This window comes from Lithobates pipiens, unplaced genomic scaffold (genome assembly GCF_037356315.1).
Source record: "Lithobates pipiens isolate NorthernLeopardFrog02 unplaced genomic scaffold, aLitPip1_a1.2 Scaffold_27, whole genome shotgun sequence".
In the NCBI taxonomy this organism is placed as follows: domain Eukaryota; kingdom Metazoa; phylum Chordata; class Amphibia; order Anura; family Ranidae; genus Lithobates; species Lithobates pipiens.
Genome location: NW_027507788.1, coordinates 115,488,536 through 115,502,622, shown reverse-complemented (window position 1 = coordinate 115,502,622; position 14,087 = coordinate 115,488,536). Strand labels below are relative to the sequence as shown.

Below are 14,087 nucleotides of genomic sequence, written 5' to 3'. Positions count from 1 at the left end.
ACTGCGGATAGCAGCGTGAGAACAAAAAAAACACCCGGAAGCACATCATAATCAGTAGGTGTACCTGGGAAATGACACAGGAAGTTCCGAGGGATAGAGGAAACGGGAGAAGAGAGCATGGCGGCGCGAGACATTTCACATGAGGCCATTATAGCCCTGGTGCATGCCCGACCAGAGTTATGGGACTCAGAATGCCCAGGTAATGCCGACCGAGTGCTGAAGAGAGCAAAGTGGGAGGAAGTATACAGATATGTCACACCGATATGGGACAATATATCTGCAACTGAACAGCATAACTGAGGTGAGTACAAGGTTTGCTGTGTCTATGAAGCAGGGTACACATGCATCATAGCCGTTTCCCATAATAACCACAAGCCGAAGATTTACCCCCTAAATGACCAGGCCATTTTTTAGCAATACAGCACTGTGTCACTGACAATTGTGCAATGCTGCAAACAAACCAAATTTGAGAATGGTAAATCAAATGGTTGGTGTCTTCCCTAAAAGTGTTTTTTGGGTTGGGGGGAGGGGGGGGGGGGTGTGAGAGCAGATCTCTCTCGACTTTTGTTCCTAACATGCATTATTTTTTTTATATATTGCAGGAAAGGAGATTTATGCACGTTGGAGGTCCCTTTGCGACCGGTACAAAAAAGAAGTCAAGAAAGAGAAGGCTGCGGAGAGAAGCGGAGCACCCTCAACTTGTCGCAGGCCTAACCCCCATGCAGAGGCTTTGTCATTTTTGAGGCACACCACTGAGATGCGCGTGTAAGTATATATATTTATTTAACTTTTACGCTTTGTGGGCAGTATAGCCGCACTGTCCCATTGATTAGAATGGGCTAAACCCCTTTTTTTATGTTCCCCCAGCTCCATATAGAGGGTGTAGTGTACACATGACAGTATTCATGTTTATTTTTTTAAACTTGTAATGTTGTTATTGTTACCTAAAACTGTGTCAAGTGTTCCTGCGAAAGCAAGTGCAAGGCGTGAAAGTTCGTCACCACCAGGAGACGCTGACACCAGTCAAGAAACCAATTCAGAGACAGTTTCATCCCAAGAATATCATCCATCCACTCAAGAACCTGCGGTATGTATTTTCAAAACATCACAATCTCCGTCCACAAAAAATGTATTACTTACATAATGAAAGGGCAGTTGGTGTTGGTACATATGTTCTTTAGAGGAGAAACAACAACGGCTTACTTTTTGGCCAAAGTACCACTTCAGTACTTCTGGCTTTGGAGGTCTTGCTGCTAATACAGTACAATCAGGTTTTTGGGGCTAAAACAAGTGCCTGTGTCTGATCTATTCTAAACAGGTGCTGCCAGCTCTGACACTTCAATATTTGTGCAAGCATCATATGCTGTTCACTAAAATGTGACCTCAACATCAGAAGCATCATCTATATATTCCATCTATTTGCAGGCAAATCTAGATAGGAGAGTCCGGTCTACTTCCACCACCCGCCGAACACGCCTTACGCAACAAGAGACACCTTTTGAGGAATATTTCAACCGTATTATTTAAGAAATGAGAAACCAATCACAAAACCAGGCCAAAGATGATGAATCCCTCAACATCTCAGACCCAGATGTTATGTTTTTGAGAATGTTGCTTTGTGTAATCAGGGAGATTCCTACAGATAAGCGCACTGAGGTCAGGGGTGATATACATGCCTATTTAATGTATATCGTGTCAGCTTGCAAAGAGCAACGGCCATATCCAAAATTTCAGCCATGGGCTATGGGTTTTAATTCACCTAGTGGCTTTCAGTAAACCAATGCCCAGTCAGGAGTGCCATGACACCACACCTGCCATTAACCCTTATGCAGGACCCCCACCGCTGTATACACCTTACCCATCTAATCCTGGTTATCAAAGGATGCATGTGCAGCCACACCCAGTTTCTTCACCCTCATCTTCCCAATCAGGATCACCCATAGATGTTGCAGTATAAATATATATAGATATATCTATCTTTATATATATATATTGCGGATTGTCACTTGCCACGTCACCTGCCACACATTGCAAATTGTCCACTATCACCTGCCACACATTGTGGATTGTCCACTTGCCACATCACCTGCCACAAGTTGCGGATTGTTCACTTGCCACCAGTTGCAAATTGTCCACTTGCCACATCACCTGCCACACATTGCGGATTGTCACTTGCCACGTCACCTGCCACACGTTGCAAATTGTACACTATCAACTGCCACACATTGTGGATTGTTCACTTGTTACATCACCTGCCACAAGTTCCGGATTGTCACTTGCCACACTTTGCAAGTTGTCCACCTGCCACCCAATGCGGATTGTCCACTTGCCATGTCACCTGCCACCCATTGCAGATTGTCCACTTGCCACGTCGCCTGCCACACATTGCGGATTGTACACTTGCCACGTCACCTGCCACAAGTTGCAAATTGTCCACTTGCCACGTCACCTGCCACACATTGTGGATTGTCCACTTGCCACATCACCTGCCACAAGTTGAAGATTGTCACTTTCTGCTAAGGTGGGGAATGGGGATTGTCCCTTCCTGTTTCTCAGTCTGAGTCAGGCAGCAGAGAGATCATGTAATCTCTCTGCTGCCTGCACAGTGAGTGCGGGCGGAACAGCAAGGATGCAGGGTGGGCACCGGGTGGTGAGAGATGATGTCATCACTCTGCTCCGCCAACTGCTGATTGGCCAGTCCACCCACCGAGCCTCCCAGCTGCATCTCCCCCCCCCCCCCGCCGAGCCACCAAGCTGCGTCCGCTCAATGTGACTGTACCAGCGCCGAGCAGATGGGCAGCTCGGCGGCTCACCCGCCGCCCGCTCACTGGGCCCTCTTGGATGTGGGTCGCTATGGCGGTAGTTCCGCCACTAATTTGTATTGTATATCTACTTTTATTAACATGGTCTCCCTGTAGATACCAATAAAAATATCACCTGAAGAAGTGAACGCTGCTTCACGAAACACGTTGAGGTGTATGGCATGGCTTGATCATGTTTCTCTTCGTTTATGTATGCTGTCTCATAGTATTTAAGTATTATAAATAGCTTATTTATGTATCATGGGCAATATGTTTTTATACTACATGCATTTGAATAAAATTTGTACGAATTTTATCGGATTTTATTTTCCTGAATGGCGTACCTCTTTAAAAGTTTAATGTCACTTTAAACGTGCCTTAAAGTGGTAATTAGCTCAAAAACAAAATACATATTATAATGCAGCTTACCAATTCTTAGTTTTTGTGACTGCATTCATTTTTTTTAAGGTTTCTTCTTTTTTTTTTTTTTCATCTAGTTTTCAAAATCAAACAGACCAAGCTGTCCAGCAAAAGTGGAAGTTAGGGGATTGAGACAAACCATTTAACACTAACTGTGGTGCTTACAATCATTTTTTATTAATTTATGTAAAATCTTTATCCCAAATGAGAAAATAAAACTGTTGATAACCTAATGCAGTTTATTGCAACAAATTGCACGAAAGTGGAGCAGGCCTCTACTTTTAGCTGTGGTCATGGCTGCAGCATGAATAAATCCATCACAGTACTATGCTGATTTCTACAGTTTGTGCTGTTGCTGGTAGAGCTGCTGTTCCTGACAATGTTGAAAAAGTAATCAGGATGCACAGGTAATAAATAAGGTTTTCATCGTCACTTGCGGCAACAAGTGTAGCATACAAAAAATATTCAATTTTAAACTTGTACGGAGTCTCATAGCATTTAAGTATAGCACTAAAGCATGGCTATTCAGAAGTCATCTGTTACTGATCATGTACTTGCCACTCTGGTTTATGTGAAAGATGCTGTGAATACTGTGGAACTGAAAAGAAAATTTAAAAGAAGCGCAGAAAATCTCAGCTACAGGAAAACATTAAATGAACTAAATTTTGTCACCCTTGAGAGTTTAAATTGAACTCAAAACATGAAGCTGGTTTCACGCCATATACATATGTCATGGGAGGAAAAGTGCATTCAAGTGGAATGATTCTATTAAACACAAGTGATGTCTTCATTACTGTAAAGATCATATTGCTTTTAAATCTCAGTATAATGTTATGTTTTTTGTTTCCATTTATTCCCATTTTATTTAACCGCTTCAAGTCCAGGCTGTTTCAACCTATTTTATTCTTCAGTCTCCTCTCGCTGTCATAGTTTGAATGACAATCACTCATACAACACTGTACCCAAATTAATTTTATATCTTTTTTTTTTAGACAGATAAAGCTTTTTATGGTGTTATTTATTCACTAATATATATTTTGAATCACAGAATTCCCAGATTCACCCTGCAGCACTATAAAAATGTATAATTAATGAATCAATGTAAAGTGCAGATTTATAAATATATCCAAATAAAAGGATTGCTGCAAAAATGAAAAAAAAATTTTGTTCTTAAATCCAAAACATTGATCAAACATATCATACGCAATAATCTGTCCAGTTTCCCTCTGGCATCCAAGTATATACAACTATTACAAGAGGGATGTCATTCTCACCAAAGAGCAATATGAAGGAATTTACCATCTATAAGCCTATAACCCTTTTCTTATGGAAAGTCTTCCTAAGATCATTGTGTGATCAAAAAGAAATACCCCGATTAGAAGATCAACAGGTAGGGGATGAGGATAGTAGAGCATTGGAAACCCTGGTTTTCCTGTTAGTAGAGAGTGAGGAAACTAAGGACCATGTATCATTACAAGAAGACAGGCTGACTATAAGATTTAATTAACAAAAATGTCACCACGTAAGAAAAATAAATGGTTGAGTCTGTTTCTTGATATGATCGCAATGGATTTAAAAATAATTGACTGGAACCCTGGAAGGGATAAGAATGGGAACATTGTACTTATGAATGAAAGAGATTATGAAACTGAAGAGACAATTGAGTGATAGTACCACCTACAGATAGCTGGATCAGAAGTCTTTCCCAATATTACGGTAGTCAAAAATCTCAATGATAGATTGGATATGGCCAAGGAGGCAGGGCTGTTAAAGCTCTTAATGTGAGAGTGGCCGACTATAATGTTACCACATTCTATATAATATCAAAGACTCATAAATGTGTAAAAAACAAAACACCAGGATACTCATAGTAGTATCAGCGGTAAAGGGCACTTTGTAGAGAATAGGTTGATACTTCGATCTTTTGTTGAAGTTATGGTGATCCAATTAAAATCATACGTGCAGGATACTCAAGATGTCTTGTTAAAGATTAATGACCTCACAATAGAAGGTGATCTCTGGCTGGTTGGAATACATGTGGGGTAATTTTACATGCTGATTCCACATCAGTGTGGATTACATGCAATTTGTTTTGTTTTTTGGATCATCGTTATCCAGAGATGGGCCCACAAAAAAAACTTTCAGATTTGCTGGAGATTGCGCTGGAGAATAATTTCTTTCAATTTTCTGCCAAATATTACCAGCAGATCAGAGGAACCTCTATGGGGGCACCGTGGGCTCCAGCCTACACATGCCTCCACCTCGGTCTGTGGGAGGAACGTGAAATTTTCACCTCACCAGTGTACCTTAGCCATGTTCATACCTGGCTAAGGTACATTGATGATGTGCTCCTACTGTGGAAAGGCGATATTGATTTGTTACATTTGTTTATTGAATGTTGAAATTCAAACGATTGTAACAATCGCCTCACGTATTCCGTTGATAAGACTCAGATTCTATTCCTAGACTTGTTGATCCTTAGTGAGAACAATAGAAAGGGTAACACAAACATTCCTTAAAAAAAAAAACACTGAATACAGCCACTACCTTGAATGGCTCAAAAATGGGATACCTGTTGGTCAATTCCTCTGCATCAAGCATGATTGTGTGAAACAAAATGACTACAAATGGGAAGAAAAAAAACTGTATTCAAGTTTTCGAGAATGTAGTTACTCCCATAGGCAATTGCGCAGAGCTCAACAGGACAGTGAATTACAAGAATTTCCCCAGGACTTCTGTGTGTTCAGCACACAGCTGCAGGCTTTAGTTGCTCTAAGGCTCCATTACCATTCTCAAATGCTCTCTGAAGAGAGATCTGAACACGGATCGCTCTTCAGATAGCACCGCACATGTGAACAAGGCCTTATGGTCTAACAATGGAACTGGTGTGGTAGTGATTAGGGAGACTGTGACTGGTTGCACTATCAGGGCTCATTCACATGTGAGTTTTTTTGAGGGGGGGGGCAGTAAAACCTCACAGTTGAGCCATGAATACCACCCCCAAACACTCCTCTTTTTAGCTACAGAGGCAGTGACCAGAAGTGTACACATGTTGAAAAATTATGGTGAAACAATGCAGATCCAACTGAAAATACCGAAATATAGCTTATAGTGAGGAAATCTATACAAAAATCTATGAGCAATCTATGCAAACATCTAGAAGTGACATAATTCATGTTTGCACAGATTGGTCATAGATCATAGATGTTTGTATAGATTTCCTCACTATAAGATATATTTAGGGCATTGTCAGTTGGATCTGCTGTTTCACCATAATTTTGCAACAGTTTGCTAGTGTTTTTACTATTTTTTTTGCTAGTGTTTTTACAATTTATTTATTTTTAAAGTGGAAGGAAAATGTTTACAAATACATATCTGAAAAGGGTGGCATGCATTTGTATTTACTCTGATACCACTAACCAGTGGTGTCGCAAGGGGGTAGCTTCTGGTGTTATACCCCCGAATCTGGGGCCCATGTCCGCAGCCTTTGAACATCTCCTCCTGCATTATCTCAGCAGCCTCTGACATGTCCTCCTGCACCATGTCCACAGCCTCTGACCATGTCCACCGCCTCTGACCATCTCCTCCTGCACCATGTCCACAGCCTCTAACCATCTTCTCCTACACCATGCCCACAGCCTCTGACCATCTCCTCCTGCACCATGTATGCAGCCTCTGACATGTCCTCCTGCACCATGTCCTCAGCTTTGACCATCTTCTCCTGCACCATGTCTGCAGCCTTTGACCATCTCCTTCTGCACCATGTTCTCAGCCTTTGACCATCTCCTCTTGTACCCTGTCTGCAGCCTTTGACCATCTCCTTCTGCATCATGTTTGCAGCCTCTGACCATCTGCTCCTCTGCTCCTGCACCATGTAGGCAGCCTCAAAACAGAAAAAGGCCTAGTGCACTGAGCAGAGCACATACCCCATTGAGATGTTTCAATTAGATGAACCAGTCAGTATTTAAAAAGTAATAGAAAAGAGAAAACTTGTTGCGCTATAAAGCTGGAAATCTAAATAATAGCTGCTACCACAATATTGTTGGATGCAATACAAAATATAGAACTGTCCCTGCACAAAGTGTCATTTCGCAAGGAAAAAAGTATTTTAAAATCACTTTCCATTGTCGGCTCCCGTAATACAGAGAACACTCAATGAGTGTTCTCTGTATCAGCTAACAATTCATTCATTGATATAAAAAAAAAGCGTGGGGGGTTCCCCTAAATTCAATTACCAGGCCCTTCAGGTCTGGTATGGATATTAAGGGGAATCCCGCATCAAATGTAAACATTTTTTTAACGTGGAGGTCCCCCTAAAAATCCATACCAGACCCTTTATCCGAGCACGCAACCTGGCAGGCCGCAGGAAAAGAGGGGGGGACGAGAGAGCGCCCCCCCTCCTGAACCGTACCAGGCAACATGCCCTCAACATTGGGAGGATGCTTTGGGGGTCTGTGACCCCACAAAGCACCATGTCCCCATGTTGATGTGGAGAAGGGCCTAATCCCCACAAACCTGGCCGGGCACCTGCATTACATCAGAGGTGGGCGGGGTCACCCATACGTCACTGGGGAACACCATGGGTTCCCTCATCAGTGTCAGAGGGGGCGTGGTCAGGTGATGGGTGGCCCCTCCCTCCTAATATAAGAAACGTCAGCGCTGGGATCCCTGCAGTGTCTCCGCAGTGGAGACAGAAGACGAATATATGGACAGCGCTGGACTGAAAATCACCCGTTGCTGGATCAGATCAGCCATCGCTGGACCCCGGAGAGATGATCATCCGTCGCTGGATAGCAAGAGTGGATTTCAACCGCTGGAATCTTTTTTTTTTATTTTTAATAAAGGAATTTTTCAAAAGTGTGTTTGTCTTATTTAACCATTTTTACACTTTCTTTGTGAAATGGAAGGGGTACTTTTGTACCCCCTTACCATTTCAAACGGGGGGGCAGGATCTGGGGGTTCCCTTGTTAAAGGGGGCTTCCAGATTCTGATAAGCCCCCCGCCCGCAGACCCCCACAACCACGGCCAGGGTTGTGGGGATGAGGCCCTTCTCCACATCAACATGCGGACATGGTGCTTTGAGGGGTCACAGACCCCCAAAGCATCCTCCCAATGTTGAGGGCATGTGGCCTGGTACGGTTCAGGGGGGGCGCTCTCTTGTCCCCCCCCTCTTTTCCTGCGGCCTGCCAGGTTGCGTGCTCGGATAAAGGGTCTGGTATGGATTTTTAGGGGGACCCCCACGTAAATTTTTTTTATTTGATGCGGGGTTCCCCTTAATATCCATACCAGACCTGAAGGGTCTGGTATGGATATTTAGGGGACCCCCACGTCAATTTTTAAAAAAAAATTGACAAGGGGTTCCCCTTATATCCATACCAGACCTGAAGGGCCTGGTAATTGAATTTAGGGGAACCCCCACGCTTTTTTTTATTTTTTATCAATGAATGAATTGTCGGCTAGTACAGAGAACACTCATTGAGTGTTCTCTGTATTAATGGAGCTGACAATAGAAAGTGATTTTAAAAGACTTTTTTTCCTTGCGAAATTACACTTTGTACAGGGACAGTTCTAAGCACGGGAAACATGCGCCCCTTCACAGGCATACTATACACACCCCCCAGGTAAAATTTAAAGGAATATTACACTTTTATTGTTTCACTTTAATCATTATTAAAATCCCTGCTCGCTTCGTCTGGGAAACGCTCGGGTCTAATACATTTGGAAGGTGGAGTATTGGACCCAGAAACATCACCTTCTCGTCTTCTTCTTCCGGTGTTCTTCCATGTAGGCACTTCTTCTCAATCAGTCCTAGCATATGTGGACTCCGGGGCTGCCGGAAATTTTATGGACTGGAGAACTGCTTCTTCTATGAAGCTTACCCTTCCTCCCCTCACTACACCACTGGTAGTCTCGGCAATTGATGGCACTGTGCTCCCAGGGGGCCCTATCCGTTTCCAGACGCTACCTATTAGGATGTCGGTAAGGATACTCCACCAGGAGTGGATCTCCTTCCTCATCCTACCCAAGGCCTCTACCCCCATTGTATTTGGCCTTCCTTGGCTACAGCTCCACTCGCCACATGTGGATTGGGTCTCTGGGCAGATCCTGGCTTGGGGTCCTTCATGTTTCTCATCCTGTCTTCTCAAGGTGACCCCCAAGGGGAAACTTCCCATTGCTACCACATCCGTATTGTCTGATCTTCCTGCGGCATACAGCGATTTCCGGGATGTGTTCTGTAAGAAGTCTGCTGAGGTGCTTCCTCCCCACAGATCTTTTGACTGTGCTATTGACCTTGTCCCTGGAACAACCCTGCCCAGGGGTCGTACCTACCCTCTGTGCATTACAGAGACCCAGGCCATGTCTGAGTATGTCGCAGAGAATCTGGAATGAGGTTTCATCCGGAAATCCTCATCGCCTGCAGGTGCAGGGTTCTTTTTCGTTGCCAAAAAGTATGGTACCCTCAGACCCTGCATCGACTATAGAGGTTTAAACGCAGTGACTATCAAAAACCGATACCCCTTACCTCTAATATCTGAGCTATTTGACAGGTTGAAGGGGGCTTCCATTTTCACTAAGTTGGATCTCAGAGGTGCATACAATCTCATTCGAATACGGGAAGGTGATGAATGGAAGACTGCGTTTAACACTAGGGACGGGCATTACGAATACCTGGTTATGCCTTTTGGTTTGTGTAATGCTCCAGCTGTGTTCCAGAACTTTTGTCAATAAAATATTCAGGAATCTACTGTACCAGTTTGTTGTCATCTATCTGGATGATATTCTCATCTTTTCCATAAATCTGCCTGCTCACAGAAACCATGTACGCACCGTACTTCAGCGCCTCAGAGAGAACAATCTCTATGCCAAGATGGAGAAATGTTCCTTTGAATGTTCTGAGGTCCTGTTTCTGGGATGTTTTGTTTCTAGTTCGGGTCTTCCCATGGATCCCGGAAAGGTCTCAGCCATTACCAACTGGCCACTTCCCGCTAGCCTCAAGGCCACACAGCGCTTTCTTGGCTTCACAAATTATTATAGGCAGTTCATAAGGAATTACTCTTCCATTGCCGTGCCTATTATCGCTTTGACCAAGAAGGGTGTGAATGCCAAAGACTGGCCTCCCGAGGCTGTCTCTGCGTTTCACGATCTGAAACGGGCCTTTGTCTCTGGACCTCTTTTGAGGAGACCAAATCTTGGGGACCCATTTTTTTAGTAGACGCTTCTTCGATGGGGGTGGGAGCTGTGCTTCTTCAGTTCTTTGACAAGAAACGTCAACCATGTGCGTTCTTCTCCAAAAAAAATTCTCAGGCAGAGAGAAATTATGCCATTGGGGATCGGGAACTTCTCGCAATTAAATTGGCTTTGGAGGAGTTCCCCTCACTCCATAACGATCTTTACTGATCACAAGAATCTACAGTACCTACAGAATGCTAAACGTCTGAACCCCAGACAGGCCAGGTGGAGTCTCTTCTTTTCCCATTTTAAATTCACGATTACGTACAAACCTGGTTCCTGCAAAGGTCAAGCTGATGCGCTCTCTAGGTCATTTGACACTTTGGACGAGGAGTCCAATCCTGATCCTGAGCCGATCATTCCTACCTCATGCATTGTTGCCCATTCTACCACCCTGGAATCAAAAATTCCTCCTGGCAACACCTTTGTTCCCAAGGAGCTAAGAGCTAAGATCCTTCGTTGGGGACATGATTCCAAGGTGACAGGTCATGCTGGGTTCCTCCGATCCTTCCTGCTCATCAGTCGTCACTACTGGTGGCCTAATCTGTGCTCGGATGTTAAAGACTACGTTAAGGCTTGTCACGTCTGTGCTCAGTTTAAATCTTCCACTCAAGCCCCTGCTGGTCTTCTCATGCCCTTGCCCATTCCTAAGGAGCCCTGGTCTCATATCGCCATGGATTTTATCACTGATCTTCCACTGTCGGAGAATAATACGGCCATTTGGGTGGTAATCATTCAGTTCTCCAAGATGGCTCATTTTGTTCCTCTCCCTGGTCTCCCTTCTGCCCCTGCCTTGGTTCCCATTTTTGTACGAGAGATTTTCTGCCTTCATGGTGTTCCTTCTCATGTCGTTTCGGACAGGGTTGTGCAGTTTACTTCTTGTTTTTGGAGAGCCTTTTGCAAATCCCTCGACATTACCTTGGATTTTACCTCTTCTTATCATCCCCAACCAATGGCCAGACTGAGAGAGTTAATCAGGAGTTGGAGGTCTTTCTCCGCACCTTGGTCTCAGCCCATCATGATGATTGGGCATCATTATTACCGTGGGCTGAGTTTTCCCACAATAATCATATCAACGTCAGTTCTCAGAAAACATTTGTCACTGTTTATGGAAGACCTCCTCAACTCCCTCTTCCTATGACTTGTTCTTCTGACATTCCAGCTTTGGCTACTGTTCAGAAATCATTCAATTCCATGTAGGCTGACGTTCATGATTCCCTCCAGAAAGCTGCCAACAAATTCAAGAGTTTTGCTGACCGTCGCAGGCGTAAGCCACCTTCTCTTCAGCCAGGAGACAAAGTCTGGCTCTCCACCAGGAACATCAAACTCCGGGTTCCTTCTCTCAAATTTGCCCCAAGATTCATTGGTCCATACACCATAACTTCTAAACTGAATCCGCTTTGTTTCAAGCTCCAGATTCCCAAAAGCCTCAAAACTCCTTCCATGGTGCCCTTCTGAAGCCTTTAGTCCTCAATAAGTTCTCTCGTCCTCTCTCTACTGTAGCACCGGTCTCTGAGGATGATCAGGAGTACGAGGTTAACCAAATTTTGGATTGGCATTCTCCAGTACCTCGTGCACTGGAAAAGGGTTTGGTCCTGAGGAGAGGTCGTGGATTTTGGCTTCCGAGGTCTTTGCACCTCGTCTGTTGAGGAAGTTTCATTTGAAGTTCCCCTCTAAACCTGGTCCCAGGTGGGGAAGGGGGAGGCCTCGTAAGAAGGGGGTACTGTCATGGTTATGCAATAGAGTTTGTTTGCTTACTAGACATGTGCATTCGTTTTCGTCCGAATGCATTTTCGTCCGAATTTCAGCTATTTTCGTTTTCGCTTTGACAAACGATAACGAAAGCACAAAATCCGAAAAACGAAAGATCCGACATAAATAAATGCTTTATTTTCGTTTTCATTGTTACAACAGTTCGATATAGAATAGGAGATTCGACATGACTCTGACAACAATCTGTGTCTATAGAACCTGTGGTCGAATGTGCTTAACCTTACCTCTATTAGTCCAAGATTATATAGAGAAAATATTCGACAGAGAAAAAAGATTTGACAGAGAGAAAAGATTCTGCAAGTTACTGTCCTAAAAAGTGTTTGGGGACCCGGGTCCGTTTTTTCGGGAGCAGTTATTTTAATAATGATTAAAGTGAAACAATAAAAGTGTAATATTCCTTTAAATTTCGTAGGGGGGGGGGGGGGTTGTCTATAGTATGCCTGTGAAGGGGCGCATGTTTCCCGTGCTTAGAATTGTCCCTGCACAAAGTGTCATTTATGCAGGAAAAAAAGTCCTTTAAAATCACTCGCAGCTATTATGAATTGTCGGCTCCCGTAATACAGAGAACACTCATTGAAAGTCATTGATAAAAAAATAAATAAATAAATAAAAAAAAAAGCGTGGAGGTCCCCCAAATTCAATTACCAGGCCCTTCAGGTCTGGTATGGATATTAAGGGGAACCCTGCCTCAAATTTAAGAAAAAATTTGACGTGGGGTTCCCCCTAAATATCCATAACCAGACCCTTCAGGTCTGGTATGGATATTAAGGGGAACCCCGCATCAAATTTTAAAAAAATTTGACGTGGGGTTCCCCCTAAAAATCCATACCAGACCCTTTATCCGAGCACGCAACCTGGCAGGCCGCAGGAAAAGAGGGGGGGACGAGAGAGCGCCCCCCCCTCCCTCCTGAACCGTACCAGGCCACATGCCCTCAACATTGGGAGGATGCTTTGGGGGTCCGTGGTGACCCCTCAAAGCACCTTGTCCCCATGTCGATGAGGACAAGGGCCTCATCCCCACAACCCTGGCCGGTGGTTGTGGAGGTCTGCGGGCGGGGGGCTTATCAGAATCTGGAAGCCCCCTTTAACAAGGGGACCCCCAGATCCCGGCCCCCCCCTGTTTGAAATGGTAAGGGGGTACAAAAGTACCCCTACCATTTCACAAAGAAAGTGTAAAAAATGGTTAAATAAAACAAACACACTTTTGAAAAATTCCTTTATTAAAAATAAAAAAATAAAAAAAAGATTCCAGCGGCGGTAATCCACTCTTGCTATCCAGCGACGGACGATCATCTCTCCAGCGATGTCTCATGTCATCCAGCGCAGCGAATCCTCCGTCCTTCTGTCTCCGTGGAGGAGACACTGCAAGGATTCCGGCGGATGACGTTTCTTATATACGGAGGGCGGGGCCACCCGTCACCTGACCCCGCCCCCTCTGACGCAAGGGGAAACCCGGGGTTCCCTGTGACGTAGGGGTGACCCGCACCCCTCTGATGTAACACAGGCAGGTTTCCGTTACATCAGAGGGGGGCGGGGTCACCCATACGTCACAGGGAACCCCGGGTTTCCCCTTGCGTCAGAGGGGGGCGGGGTCAGGTGACGGGTGGCCCCGCCCTCCGTATATAAGAAACGTCATCCGCCGGAATGCCTGCAGTGTCTCCGTGGAGGAGACAGAAGAAGGATGCTGCGCTGCGCTGGATGACATTAGACATCGCTGGAGAGATGACCGTCCGTCGCTGGATAGCAAGAGTGGATTACCGCCGCTGGAATCTTTTTTTTTATTTTTAATAAAGGAATTTTTAAAAAGTGTGTTTGTTTTATTTAAACATTTTTTACACTTTCTTTGTGAAATGGTAGGGGTAC

The 14,087-nt window shown here is 44.4% G+C and overlaps 1 long non-coding RNA gene across 1 annotated transcript; it reads left to right on the top strand.

The window, feature by feature from the left end:
- Positions 1–582: 582 nt before the first annotated feature.
- Positions 583–3,115, top strand: LOC143934079 (uncharacterized). Its single transcript, XR_013263208.1, has 3 exons — positions 583–765; positions 961–1,087; positions 1,426–3,115. It is a non-coding gene; the product is annotated as an uncharacterized LOC143934079 (long non-coding RNA).
- Positions 3,116–14,087: the final 10,972 nt, after the last annotated feature.